Raw genomic sequence first — 6,410 nt, forward strand, 5'->3', positions numbered from 1 at the left:
AAAACGGGTCCGCTCTCTATTCCTTCAGAGAGTATAGAACTCGAAAAATCTTCAATAAACAGGTCCGCTCCCTATTCTTTCAGGGAGTATAGGACTCAATCTTCAACGAACTAGTCCGCTCCCTATTCCTTCAGAGAGTATAGGACTCAATCTTCAACGAACTTGTCCGCTCCCTATTCATTCAGAGAGTATAGGACTCAATCTTCAACGAATTTGTCCGCTCCCTATTCATTCAGAGAGTATAGGACTCAATCTTCAACGAACTTGTCCGCTCCCTATTCATTCAGAGAGTATAGGACTCAATCTTCAACGAACTTGTCCGCTCCCTATTCTTTCAGAGAGTATAGGACTCAATCTTCAACAAACGAATTTGCTTCACTACTCTTTCGTGAAGGCTTATAGATGATTTGCTTCAAAGGTCAAACCTGAAAATCAAACATTATTCATCATGAATGTATATTTGAAAAATATTATACTAAAAAATTTAGAATTTGAGAAATTTTTTGAAGATCCATCTCCATCGTGAAAACTTGTCTGGAGCCATTGGATATTTAAATCTGCTTTGACTCAATTTTCGTATAAACAACATTCTTGTCAAAATCTCAAGACCAGTTATCTTCATCTCGATGCTTCAAACTCTTCAATCTTCAACTATCATTGGGAAACCTACAAATGCTTAAGTCATCATGCAATTATGAATGCCATGATCTTATTCATGCCTAAATGTATGCAAATATGCTATTTGATACATTTTCTTCTTTGAAGGAACTCTATCTCCTTTGATCTCGATGGAACTCAGCTTCATCTTGGGCACAGAACGTTTGACCAGTTCACCCCAGTTGACAATCTCAATTCCATATCTCTCGGCTTAACATGACCTTGACTCCTTTTTTCTTGAAACCCGCCAGTATCCATGACCAACTTCTTGATTAATGGTAACCTCATTGGGTCATCTTTCAATGGCTGAGATTTTCTTTGAATTTGAAGATTTTAGTTTCCCATGGCCACACAAGCTTACATGTTTAAACCATTGTCAACTTCAGAATACCTGCATTTTCCAAAACCTTTTGCACAATAATACAAAATGATCTCATGTACTTCAAGTTAAGCCATATGTTTTAACCTTTCAAAATAAGATGTTTGCAAAAGGGAAATTATCAAGAAAAGACATCTCTTTATTTATATAAATACAGAGAATTTTAGGCAACTAAATGGCAAACTTTTAACTGGAAACAGTAAAAGAACAAAAGAGTAGGCGTCTTCAAATATCAATAATGCAAATGCTTTTGAACTGGCACGCCGTTAGAATATCTCGAGTGTAGCTTCTGTCAGAAGGATTTCCAAAATTGTGGTGCTTAAGAGTATGAAGCTACTTCTAAACTCCCCAAATCTCTATCATTGGATGCCCTAAACCAGTATTGAATCTCATATGCATTCAATTTCTCTTGGTTATTTCAATCGAGACTCATTAATCTTTAGTCTCATCCCTGATCACCAACTGTCATTGTTACTATCCATATCAGGAGCTCTTTCCACTTCCAAAATTAATTCAGAACCTTCCACCATGCACGAATTCTGAATTTCAAATTCAACTCAAGTCGCCCTTTGCGGGTTTTCAACTTGAGACCTCCTTATGGTTCCAAGACGCCCTTTTCGGGTTTTCGTCTTGAACCCTCCTTTTATTTCTCTTTTTTTTTCATTTTCATTTTTATTTTTTCTTCCCTTTTCCATTTTTTCTTCTTTTTTCCTTTTTGTTTTTTCCATCATTTTTCTTTTTTCTCATTTTCTCATTTTTTCTCTTTTATTTCTTCTTCAAGCAAAATATCTCTTAACAGCGTCGGAATTCACTGGATATGGTAATTCTGATCCGTCCATTTCAGTTAGGACTAGAGCTCCCCCAGAAAAGGCCTTCTTGACAACATAAGGTCCTTCCCAATTGGGCATCCATTTTCCTCTGTAATCCTTCTGAATAGGCAAAATCCTTTTAAGCACCAAATCTCCCTCATGGAATTCTCGAAGGTGAACTTTCTTACCATGTGCCCGTATCATACGTTTTTGGTACATCTGACCATGACAAATAGCTTTCAATCTCTTTTCTTCAATCAAATTCAACTGGTCATACCTAGCTTGGACCCATTCTGCCTCATCAAGCTTTACCTCTGACAAAATCCAAAGTGAGGGAATTTCCACCTCAATAGGTAAGACAGCTTCCATCCCATAAACCAAAGAAAACGGAGTTGCCCCAGTTGAAGTCCGTACTGAAGTTCGATAAGCAAACAGAGCAAAGGGCAACTTCTCATGCCAATCCTTATAGGTCTCAGTCATTTTCTCTATGAGCCTTTTGATGTTCTTATTGGCCGCCTCTACTGCCCCATTCATCTTTGGGCGATAAGTGGTGGAATTATGATGTTTTATTTTGAACTGTTTACAGACCGAGTCCATCATCTTATTATTTAAATTCAGCGCATTATCGGAGATAATCCTCTCGGGCAAACCATATCTACAAATGATCTCTTTCTTCAAGAATTTACATATTGTAGACTGGGTAACATTTACGTAAGAAGCCGCTTCTACCCACTTGGTGAAATAATCTATGGCTACCAGAATGAAACGATGACCATTTGAAGCTTTGGGTGAAATTTGTCCAATAACATCCATGCCCCACATTGAGAATGGCCATGGCGCTGTCATTACGTGCAACGGATGAGGAGGAGTATGTATCCTATCTCCATAAATCTGACATTTGTGACATTTTCGGGCATAATTGATACAGTCTGTTTCCATAGTTGACCAGTAATACCCAAATCTCATAATCTGCCTAGCCATAACATGCCCATTAGCATGGGTGCCACATATTCCCTCATGCACTTCTTCAAGAATCAATTTGGCCTCTTTCGCGTTCACACATCTTAACAAGACCTGATCCAGACTTTTCTTGTATAGGGTCTCACCATCAAGCACATACCCTGATGCCATTCTTCTAATGGTTCTCTTATCATTCTCAGTAGCCTGTTCTGGATAACTCTGATACCTTATATATTGCAAGATATCATAATACTAGGGGTTTCCATCTTCTTCCTCTTCAATATTAAAACAATGGGCTGGATACTCATAAGCCTTCATTTCAATGGGCATCATATTTGAATGCTCGTTCATCTTAAATGCTGCTGCCAATGTGGCTAAGGCATCTGCCATTTGATTCTCTTCTCTGGGGAGGTAATTGAAAGTTACTTCTTCAAATTCTTCAACAAGTTCCATAACCAACTTACGGTATTCTACAAGCTTGGGATCTTTTGTCTCCCATTCTCCTCTGAGCTGGTATATTACCAAAGCTGAATCTCCATACACCTTGAGCATTTTTACTTTGCGTTCAACAGCAGCTCTAAGTCCCAGAACACAAGCTTCATACTCAGCCATATTGTTAGTACAATCAAAATTAAGCCGACTGGTGAAAGGATAATGCTCTTCCTCTGGTGAGACCAAAATTGCCCCGATTCCATGTCCCATGGCATTTGAAGCACCATCGAAGTTCAACTTCCAATATTTACTAATGGATGCCACTGCTTCTTCTACCGAAATAGCCATTAAATCTTCATCTGGGAAATCAAAGCTCAACGACTCATATTCTTTCGAAGCCCTGCTTGAAATGAATTCTGCTATAGCACTTCCTTTAATTGCCGTCTGGTTTACATACTGAATATCAAATTCGGACAATAGGATCTGCCAACGAGCTAATCTTCCAGATAATGCAGGCACACCCATTAGATATTTCAAGGGATCAAGCTTGGATATAAGCCAAGTAGTATGATACAACATATATTGCCTAAGCCGTCGGGTAGCCCATACTAAAGCGCAACACAACTTTTCAACGGGTGAATATCTTGTCTCACATTCAGTGAACTTCTTGCTGAGATAATAGATAGCCCTTTCTTTCTTTTCAGTTTGGTCACGTTGCCCCAGCACACACCCCATTGAATTTTCATAAACCGACAAATAAAGAATCAAGGGTTTGCCTGAGATGGGTGGTGCTAAGATCGGAGTGCTCGACAAATATCTTTTCACTGCTTCAAAAGCTCTTTGACAATCCTCACTCCATTCCCCCTGAGTTATTCTTGCGAAGAAGGCGGAATATGGGATCACACTTTTCCATCAGCTGTGAAATAAACCGAGCTATATAATTCAATCTCCCCAAAAATCCTCTGACTTCTTTTTGTGTTCGTGGGGCTGGCAAGTCTTGAATAGCTTTTACTTTATCTGGGTCTATTTCAATTCCTTTTCGGCTTACTACGAAACCCAACAACTTTCCAGATGTCACCCCAAAAGTACATTTATTTGGGTTTGAGTTTTAGTTGGCATCTTCTTAGTCTTTTAAAAAGCTTTCTCAAATTCACAATATGTTCTTCCTCTGTCTTGGCTTTGACAATCATATCATCGACATAAACTTCTATCTCTTTATGCATCATGTCGTGAAATAACGTCACCATGGCCCTTTGATATGTTGCTCCTGCATTCTTCAGTCCAAACGGCATTACTTTATAACAAAACGTTCCCCACATGGTAACGAATGTTGTTTTTTCCATATCCTCAGGGTTCATCTTAATTTGATTATAGCCAGAGAAACCATCCATAAAAGAGAACAAAGAATTTCCAGCAGTATTATCCACTAGAGTGTCTATATGTGGCAAAGGAAAATTATCTTTTGGACTAGCTCGGTTGAGATCCCTGTAGTCAACACACATTCGAACTTTCCCATCCTTCTTCGGTACTGGGACAATATTAGCTACCCATTCAGGATATTTAGCCACTTTAAGAAACCCGGCATCAAATTGTTTCTTCACTTCCTCTTTAATCTTGAGCAGCATCTCAGGTCTCATTCTTCTCAGTTTTTGCTGTACCGGTTTACATTCAGGCTTTATTGGCAATTTGTGAACAACCAGTTCTGTATCTAAACCCGGCATATCTTCGTATGACCAAGCAAACACATCTTTGTATTCTTGAAGCAATTCTATCAAATCATATCGACCTCCAACTGACAGAGTGGTACCAATCTTTATTTCTCTCTTATCCTCATCCGTCCCTAAATTCAAACTTTCAGTAGACTCTTTATGAGGTAGAATCTTCTTATCTTCATTCTCCACCATTTTCAGCAATTCAGAAGGTAGTTCACATCCTTCATCATCATCACAATCCTCGATCTCCCCTTGACATATAGGCTTTTCGAAATCAATCTCCGGGTCAGAGTCATTAGCATTCATATTATTGATATCTGAGCTCCTGAAAAAATAATGAAAGAGAAGATATATATATACATATATACATATGGGAGGATCTTTTCCCATATAAATAAATATAAGGAAATAAATACATACATATATACAACAAAGAATGAATGAATGAAATGAATGGGAAAATGTTTGCCATTTGGAACTAACAGAATGCATCTTTTATTGAAAGCAAGAAAAAACAAACAGCTTAACCCTTTACATAAAATCACCTATTGCCCCAGGGTATGAACAACAGGGAGAAAGTTCCAGTGCATTACTCTGTAAAAGATTTGTAAACTACATACAGTTCTTCCGCGGTCCAATTGTTCAACACAAAGCCTGGTGGTGCAGGATAAATGCCCATAGCTCTCATTTCCTTGGATTCATCATCAGTTATAACGTGAATGCCTAAATCTCCCAAGGCATCCTCAACCATCACCTCAGTGTTCCTCGAATTCCCTTGAAACATATGCCCCCCAGACATGAAAATGCTACTCAACGGCGGGAAGGTCATGGATTCCCAACTAAGGTCTTCACCAGCCAATCTGGCCTTTCTGATTTCTTGGCCCTTCTTAATTCCCCTCATCTTATCCCTCGAAGTTGGCTGATATCCCAAACCAAATCGATCTTTTTTAGTAATAGGGCATATGGGATTCACCGGTCCTTGCAACTGTCGGCCTAAACCCTTTCCAACTTTTGCTCCTCTTCCAAGAGTCAATTTAAGCCCCATCTTGGTACAGTTTGACAATCGAGGCTTTGGTATCTTCTTGCCTTCGGCCACAAACGTAGCATTGACAAACTCCAACGATCTGAAAGAACACTCGACAGCTTGCTCATCAACTTCAATATACGGAGCAGTAGTAGAAACAGAAGCAATAATGTCCTCTTCAGCATGAATACATACCAACCTTCCATCAATTACAAATTTCAGTCTCTGATGTAATGTGGACGGAACTGCACCGGCCTGATGAATCCAAGGCCTTCCCAACAAACAATTGTACGTAGGCATAATGTCCATTACGAGAAATTCTACTTCATAAGTTGCTGAACCAATATTCAGAGGAACATCAATCTTGCCCAACACTTCTCTTTTAGTCCCATCGAAAGCTCGAACCACACTTTGACAGGTCCTCATAAGTGTACTAT

Source organism: Hibiscus syriacus, unplaced genomic scaffold (genome assembly GCF_006381635.1).
Source record: "Hibiscus syriacus cultivar Baekdansim isolate YM2019G1 unplaced genomic scaffold, ASM638163v2 tig00004238_pilon, whole genome shotgun sequence".
Taxonomy (NCBI): domain Eukaryota; kingdom Viridiplantae; phylum Streptophyta; class Magnoliopsida; order Malvales; family Malvaceae; genus Hibiscus; species Hibiscus syriacus.